This window comes from Cyanistes caeruleus, chromosome 5 (genome assembly GCF_971803275.1).
Source record: "Cyanistes caeruleus chromosome 5, bCyaCae1.hap1.1, whole genome shotgun sequence".
Lineage (NCBI taxonomy): Eukaryota > Metazoa > Chordata > Aves > Passeriformes > Paridae > Cyanistes > Cyanistes caeruleus.
Window position 1 is genome coordinate 5,354,023 of NC_141705.1, and position 8,755 is coordinate 5,362,777.

The following is an 8,755-nucleotide window of genomic DNA, read 5'->3' on the forward strand; positions in this document are numbered from 1 at the left end:
TCTAGAGTGGAACATCTTTCACTGACACCTTTCATAGGAAATGAAATGCTGTTCCAGATGCTGTTCTCCATGATGTCCAACAATCTCTCTTTCATGGCTTAGTTATTTCTGCACCTTGTAGGATTCTCCAGACATGAACATCATCTAGTGAACAAATACCTGAAATGTAGGATGGAAAACAAAATCTGGCTTGTCACTAGGAAACAGAAAGCAGACAAGGCTCCAAACTGCAGTGTAGGTTCATTATGAATTTATTGTGAAGTCAGTAAAAGGCTTTTAAGCAATTCTGAATGCCAATTAATTAATTCAAATTTTTAATTTATTAAAACTGATATTGTTACCCATTTTTTTGTTTTTCTTCAATTCAGAAAAAAATATAATGAGAGCTAACAAGAAACATGGGTACTGAGTGTAGAGCATAGACATTTTGAAAAACACACTCAAATTGACATTGATTAAGTTGGTTGTACAAAACCAAAGTTAGATTACAGAGTTCTTTTACAGAAAAGACACTTAATGAGATGGACTGAGCATCTTTTTTGTCCTGGTCATAGACTTGATATATGATTTACTTCCAGCCTGCTTGCTTTTTTATGTTCATTAATGATACATAGCTTTGCACAGGGAATCTGGCATCAGTGAAGGTCATTATGTGTCCACACTAAGCAAGGCAGGATTTGGATTTGCTCATTATGGACTGCCAGAGATACACGTTTGCACTAATACAAAGGCACCCAGCTGAAAACAGAAAAAATTCTGCCAGGCTTTTTACAAAGTGATGATATCTCTGAATTTCACAACCATTAACACATTCTGCTTTCTTTCCACCTAGAGAAAGGCATATGATAGGAAGGAAAATTACCCCTGGGAGGAGAACACGCCCTGTATTTGGGTTAGCTGGTGCCCACCAATTTATGGCTTAATTTAGGCATGCAGGTAGTCTAAGTTTGGCTGGAGAATTCCTTGTGATATCTATTTAAAATAGAGTTCCAGGTAAAAAATTCCATCAAAATGTATTTCTTGCTTCAAGAGAACTAGAAAAAGTGTTTAAACCACAACTGGGTGTTTGACTTGATCTACTGCAAATACAAAAGCCGTGGGCTTGAGATAATAAAAACGATTCAACAAGGAAGGGTAAAAAGTCAACTAGATTAATCAAAAAATATTTTTCTTTCTGATTTTCTTTTAATTTTCAGTGAACAATGATAGCAGAGCCACTTTATTTGCCCCAATTTGTAAAAGAGAACAGTTCCTGTATCCTCCCCTTCCCTTTCATATTAAAATAATCTCTGCTTGTGTCCCAGTTTTGCAAACACTTTCACACATCTTGAGCTTCACATGGGTGATGAGACCCTTTTTACCCTCAAAAGCATGACTTAAGCCCAGGGTTCACAGGACAGGGACTCCTCAGGACAACTTTTGCCTCTCCAGGATGGGTTTCCAAGAGCAGCTTTCCAAAATATCATGCATCCAGGCAAACTTAAGTTATTGAGACACATTTTTGCCTTTCTTATTGATGTCACCTCCCTTTTGTCCCTCCTTTCAGTGCCTATATTTAATGATTGGATTATTTTTAAGTGAGACGGTAGAAATGGGGCGTTTATATTCTCAAAACATGGTGATTAGCAAGTGTTCTGTAAATACAATCCACAGAGCTCTTCCAAGATGTGTAATTAAAGCCTGTCTTTTGAAAAGACATTTAATCTTGGGCTGAAAAGTACACACACAACACTTGAGGATCTCCTTGCCTCCTGAGAGGAGCTGTTTCCATGTTTAATTTCCCTCAGATCTAGGAAACTAAATCATATTTCTGGCTGAACTCACTCCATCTGCCCCTGCACATCCACCTTTCATCTCCTTTTGCAAGAGCAAGAAGCCTTCTACTGTCAGATTTCTTTACTCTGTGCTAGCACCTTAGCCATAACCTTGGCTTTTCCATAGGAAAGCAAATTGGAGTAGAATTTGCGTTCCTAAACACCCTGATTTACCATGCTGTGTTTAACAAGGGCCATGAGCAGTATCTGGATATTTTCATTTCCCCACGCTTTCAAATGTGATCAGCTCCTGATGGGGAGTTTATATTGACCCCATATGGATACTGTATTCCCTACACTTGTAAAATTAAGGATATTTGAAGTCAAGACACTTTTCTGGTGGGGAAAAATTTCACCAACTTTATCCACATTCAGGTACTCGTTTTCAAAGAAGGTGTGAGGGACTCTCAGGGTGAGTATGGCTGCAGGAACGAAGCTGTAGGGACAGAAAACATCTTCATCAAGGAACCATCCCTCATTATCTTGTTATCAATATAAAATCATCCTAATGTGTACCAGAGACTACAAAAAAGAAGTTATCCTGTAAATATGTAAACATATTTAATAACCCATATGTGCACATATGAATGTATAAACATTATATATATATACATGCATGAATTGTGGTCAAGCCTGTTTTTTGAATTCCACTCATGAAAAGACAAGATAATCACTTCTGATTATTCTCACTGGCATCTATTTGCTTCCCTAACACTCTGGTTTTCCATAAAATGTAATACATAAGGATTAGATGGCAGATTTGTACTCCAGTTTTGGAGTTTGCAGCCATCACTTCCTGGAGAATCTCTCTACTGCCTTCACATCTCTAGGCCAGGTATAGAAAAGAGTCATTACCTGATGTAGATTCAATGGAAAATCAGTGAATTTCAGCACGTGGGTGATTTCTGTGTGAACAAAGGGGCTCCAGTCAATCAGCAGCTCTGCAGTATCAGCACCTGCTATCACAATTTACTGTTAACACCACATTCAAACAACAACAAATAGATTTGTCTGGCTGAAACAGCACTAAGGTTGTGTCTGCTTGGCTGCTTTAAGGACAGAAATACACCCAGAGTCTTTGTGTGCATTCAAATTGGTTATAACTTACATTGGTTTGTTTCCATTTTCAGAGGTGGTGCTCAAGTCAGTGAGTATATTTTTGCCAAAGGCATCCCATTTGTCAGGCCTTCAGTGACCTTTATGTTTTCAAATTAAGTCTCCTTGTAGCTCTTTTCAAGTTTACAATGGCATTCAGCTTAAATAAAGCAAAACAGTTTGCAAAATATCAGTTTCCATCTCACAAGGCCCCGTGCCCTCCATCATGACAAGTCAATTGATCTGGCAGCCTCAGTTCTCATGAAAGTGGAGATTTATATGGGTGATCAGGGGTACTTATGGCCTTTAGGTTACTAATGGCCAATAGAAAGAGACATTTTCTTCAGATGTAACAAAATGTATGCTTGGATCCCTGAGGTAATGAAAAAAAAAGCAAGTTATTTTGTTTATAAAGGCTACAGGAACTAAATCTCTTAGTAGGGACAGAGTTGAAGCCTCTGTGATTATCTGTAACTATATTATACATATATTATATCTATTATATAGATGTTTGAAGCCTTTATGATTATCTCTATATCTTTCACAAGGTATATAAACACCAGCTGTGACATAGAATTTGTTTTTTTCACTCACTGGCTGCAGTTTTCTTAATATGTGAAGTAGCTGCTAATATGAGAACAATAAAGACTCATAGTAAAGTGAGTTTTTCTCCCTCATCTTTCTGTGGAAATTCATCAAGCCCAGTCTGGGAGATATGCCACAATGCTACATTTCATTAGGACACAATGGCAAAGGAAAATAGCTTGAATTTCTTCTTACAATTCTCTTAATGCATTTTATGCACAGAGAAGATGTTTTTCATAAGAGAAAGAGATATGAGCTTAAAATATTTATTAATTGGTTTGGTTTTGTGCTCCAAGTGTGCACTAAAGGTTTCTTTTGTTAAAGTATCAGATGATAAAAGCATCTCTCTGCTCACAGGTCAGATCAGATCCTGCTTGGTTCAGATCCCTAAATATACACAATTCCTTGATGTTTGTTTTTTTTTCTGTCAGCATGACTGGGTGTCAGAGAAATGGGTAAATGGGTACCAAGGTGAAATTCCATATGATGAGATATTGCCACATCTCCTCCCTTTGCCAAGGACACTTTTCCAGGGGTGAGGATGGTTGGACAGGCAGAAAGGGGGAGCAAGAACCGAAAGCCAGACCATCCCACATCTCCCAGTTCCTGCATCTCCACGTGCAGTCTGAAGGTTGGATTTTCTCTGCAGTGAGGGGAGGTCTCTGCTGCAGATTCCACAGCAGACCAAGGCAGCTTTGTGTGAGTTCTTGGCTTCTGTCTTTAGGCTGCTTCTCCACACCTGGAATAGCTCATTGAAAACAGCAGCTATTTCTTCATTATGTACAAACTCACCCATAAGATTTGTGGGTTTATATCCTTATATCAGAGTGCTCAACTCTTATAGGATGATTATAATTTGCTATAACCCTGTATATAATCTGATCAGTCCTTGAAAATCAGCCTAACTCCAAACACCCAGACTCAGCTCTCCCTGAGAAGCAAGAACAAGAACCTCAAGGCTTTTGTAGTAAAACTCAGGATTCAATCCCCCCTGGCAGGAATCCCCTGTGCTCAGCCTCACTCTAAAAGCTGTCAGAAGGAGAAGGAAAAGCACAGAACATGATGCTGCTGCTGTTTCCCTGTGGGTCCTGTGGCTGTCTACAGCCATTCAACTTCTCCATTCATGCTTCACACCTCTATTTTAGAACACAAACCATAAATACAAATTAAACAGCTCTACACTCCTCAGTCATACATGGGTGGATGCCCTTCCCCTCAGGTAACATATAAATTGCCTGCTCTGAAGAAAGGTGTTTAAGGTGAACTGGTTTTATTGCTTCTAACCACCTGCCATTATTACACACTTCTTTTCATTTGAAAGCTATAAAAACATCCCGTTTTTCATGAATTCCAGACAAAACCTCTGGCTGGCCGAGCTGGCTGAAAGGAGCCATCTTTCAGTGTGACAGTGTAATAGTGTCTTTTCATCTCAAACAAACAGCTTCTGCCATAGACCTGGTGTGAATTCATAACAACTTCTCTGTGCAGGACTGGAGTCCTTTCAATTCTGCACATCACTGTGGCTTGAACAGTGGATTCTTCAATGTCAGGATTCACAAAGTAGCTCATAGATACAGTTGTCTAATAGATATGGTGCATTCATTCCTCCTGTGCATTATTCCCCCAAGATTTTAGCAATAATTTATCATTGTTTTAAAGCAGGTTGGCTGGCTGAAACACACACACCAATTTTTATATTTGTTCACCAATAAGCACTGTCAGATATGGAGATTTCTGATAGCAAATGTGCATGTTGGTGACAACACACGACATGTCAAATGTCTGCTATAACAAAATAGCACTTGAAAAAGGGCTCTCCTCTGAAATTAATTTACAAATCCAGCACCTAACAAGTAGAGTGAGATCATTTCTTTTGATTTCAGAAGCTGATTTCTTTTAAAACACAAATTAGGAGATCCTACCCTTGTCATCACTTGCAGAAACAACCGAGATATTAAAGATCTATCAATCTTTTAGCATGCAAAATACACTCTAAACGTATTTTATTACACTTCTAATATAGAAGAGACGGTTCCATAATGGTTAATGCAGACCTGAAAATGGAAATAAAGGAAATCCCTAAGAGATGACACAGCACAGGAAATTTTGTCTGAGGCCAAAATTTTGTGTTTGCTAAATTAGTGAGAATATACAGTACAATATATTCACCTGCTCTTATTCTCATTACAAATGACAGAGATTGCAGAATGGTTGATGTTGGGAGGGACCTCTGGAGGTCCAATTCCCTGCTCAAGACTGTGTCCAGGAAGCTTTTGAGCATTTCCAGGGATGGAGACTCCACAGTCTCCTTTAAGGTATTAAAAAAATTAGTTTAGCCTGATGTCCAAGACCTTTCACCAGAAAAAAAAAATAAATAAATCTGAACATGTTGCTTTAAAGACTGTCTGTGGAGGAGCAGGCAGAGGTTCTCTAGCTGCTGGGAAAGAAAAGTTTCTGAGTTTTTTAGTGGCATGCAGTACTCTCCCTTAACCCTACCAAGCCTTAATCCAAAGGGATATTTTTTTTCTGCAGGAATTATGTGGAGGATTCTAATTTCTTGAGATTTTATTGTCCTCAATCTGTTGATTCTGTGCCATTAAATATTGATTACATAGAATTTAGGGATAATTCTTGTATTTTGCAAAGTCCATAATTCCTTCCTAATCTATAAATCATTAGTTATTTCAGTGAGTCAGTAAATTTCTAATTATTTCCTTCCATTGGTTGGGTCAGCAAGCTGAAAACCCAAACATGAATGTGAAATATGCATTTTTGGGTTGGGTTCAGATGGGTTTCTGTTATGAAGAAACAGACTCTTATTTTGCCTGGGGCAATAATCTTTATTTAACTACGCTGTTCAGCTTGGTGGGATATTACAGCTAAAGAAGAGATGGACAAGATTCAGAAATTTTTTTTTTTTTTAAAAAGGCAAGAATTTAGAGTACCCTTAAATTAAGGAGAATGATGAGTGACACACTTAACTGAAAAGCTGATTTCCCTAAGAGTTTGATACAAGCTAAGCATTATTTTTACTCACTGCTCTGGACTCTTCCCCACAGCACACATCCCAAAGTCCAGCTCATTCCTCTGTGCTCTGCTCCACTGACTCCATTTCCCTGTTGCCACGATGGGAATGTGCTTTAAAAATAGCTCTGTTTGGCCTTTAGCTAAGACAGCTTCAGATCACCACAACAGATGCTCTCCCGAGCCAATGAGGTGAGTTCCCATCACATTTTTCAGCTGATGGCATTGTATTTCAGCTTCATTAAATGAAGTTTAAGTAGCGCGAGAAAAGCCATTCCTGGGCTATTTCATGCTCCATATAATCTTCAGTGGGCTGTTTTTCACCAGCATTGAGGGAGAAGGTGAGGGAGAAAGGAGGCTTCTGTCACCACAGGTAGCAAGGAATGGGGGTGCAGCCTACCAAAATTACATCCTGCTGATATGCCTGCAGGAAAAGCCAGGGAAAGCTGAGCCCAAATAAATAAAGGAATGGTGTGGAACAGTGACTTAAAGCAGCCCAAGTGACTCTGTGTGGCAGAGAGGTTACAGAACAGTGGGAGCTAATCTAAACAGGCACAGCAAATGCAAAAAATATTTAGAGAAAAAGAAGATTTGTGACTGAGTGCTTAGAAAGAAAGAAAAGAAAGAGCTGCAAGAGAGGCAGCTCTGATGGTGCTTTGATTATCCTGTTGCTGCATGGGATGCTGAACTTCTCTGGATTTTCCAAGCAATTTTAACACAAACTTATTCTGAGACAAAACTACGAGCCAGGCACACACTAACAGGTATTAAACAGTTTTAAAACAGGGAATATCACCACAGAGTAGATAGGAGTGAACAAAACACCTCTGCTCCCCTCTGTTTCCTTCAGGATTCCAACTGGAGCTTTCTGTGAGCTGGAGGTGCTTGGCAGCACCCAGAACCTGCCCAGTTTCATCTGGTGCTTGCTCTGACACCACACTCCTCTCAAAGAAGAGTTTTTATTCTTTTGCCTGAAGACTGCCTAGCACAGAGCATCTCCCAGCATGTGGGGTGCTGAGAGCAGCTAAAACGGAGTGAAAAAAAACACCAAAAAAAACCAAAAACACAAAAAAAACCAAAAAAACCTCAAGATTTTTATTCTCCACAGCATGCTCTCATTCTGAGATCACAGTTAAGCAGCTGATGCTTAACTTTGTATTTTTATATCTATATTTATTTTTATATCCTTTATATCTTCAGAAATAATAGAGAGGTTCTCTGCTGTTGATGCAAGAAATAATTTTCTGTGACTATTTAGCCTGATGTTACTAACAGAGGAGAAAGATCTTCCCAAGATCATCTATGCCAACATTTTGATTTATCATCAAAAAGGACTTCCAATCTTCACTTCATGACTTATCAGCTGATGGGTTTTCCCTCAGGTTTAGTTAAGCCTGACACTTGGGAATACCTCAGCTTGATTAAATTCAGTTTTTTTTCTTTTTAAATCAGAGGCACTACAACCCTCAAATTTTAGGAAAGTTCAACAAAAAATTCCATTAATATTTAAGTCAGTGTTGCTTTCAACTGTTTTAACACCATCAAAAGTCAGGAAAACCTCCGGGAAACAAGATTAGGACATTCTACTATATCTGATATCCCATTGAAAGAGCAAAGAAAACTTTTTCAGACATAAACTCTGCTCCAGAAGAATGAATTTGTATAATAGAAACAAATAATCCTAACCAGTGTTTCTCCTTAAAGACCCCTTCTATTTTCTTGTAAATCTTGCTGAGTTGATGGAAGGCAAGAACACTTCTCCAGTTAGGACTCATGTGAGAATTACATATTTCCAAGCATATTTATCTGGAACAATTAACATTCAGAAAGGAATATGATAAAGTCCTTTAAAAATCAAGAGTACATTGTGGAAGATGGACAGGAGGTCACCCTTCAGCTTCTCACAGTACAAGAACCAGTGTTAAGTATCAGGCTGCAAGTCCAAAATGCAATATGGAAATGTAAATTCAGCTGTGGAATGACTGGACTGAAGTGCTCTGGAGGTCAATGGATTCAAAAAAAAGAGTTACATGTGATCATAAAGGATAAATCATTACTGTTATTAGGCTGATAAACAAAGGAAAAAAGAAATTATGCAAAAGCTCCTTTTCCTCTGCCTTTTTCCACATGAAGTCATATATTCAAAGTGCTAGAATTTTATTGCAAGGTTAAATTAGGAAAACTGGGAATAGGCAGAAATATGAGTTCTGCTATGGAAAGAGCAATGTGAACTCGAA

The 8,755-nt window shown here is 38.5% G+C and overlaps 1 long non-coding RNA gene across 2 annotated transcripts in view; it reads right to left on the minus strand.

Annotated features, from left to right (window-relative positions):
* Positions 1 to 228: 228 nt before the first annotated feature.
* Positions 229 to 8,755, minus strand: part of LOC111928423 (uncharacterized) — a 10,500-nt gene continuing 1,973 nt past the window's right edge. For both annotated transcript variants that reach the window (XR_002864112.2, XR_015287068.1), the window contains exons 4-6: positions 2,923 to 3,069; positions 2,670 to 2,770; positions 229 to 2,250 (exon numbers count right to left, since the gene is read on the minus strand). This is a non-coding gene — a long non-coding RNA (uncharacterized LOC111928423). The remainder of the gene's footprint in view (positions 2,251 to 2,669; positions 2,771 to 2,922; positions 3,070 to 8,755) is intronic.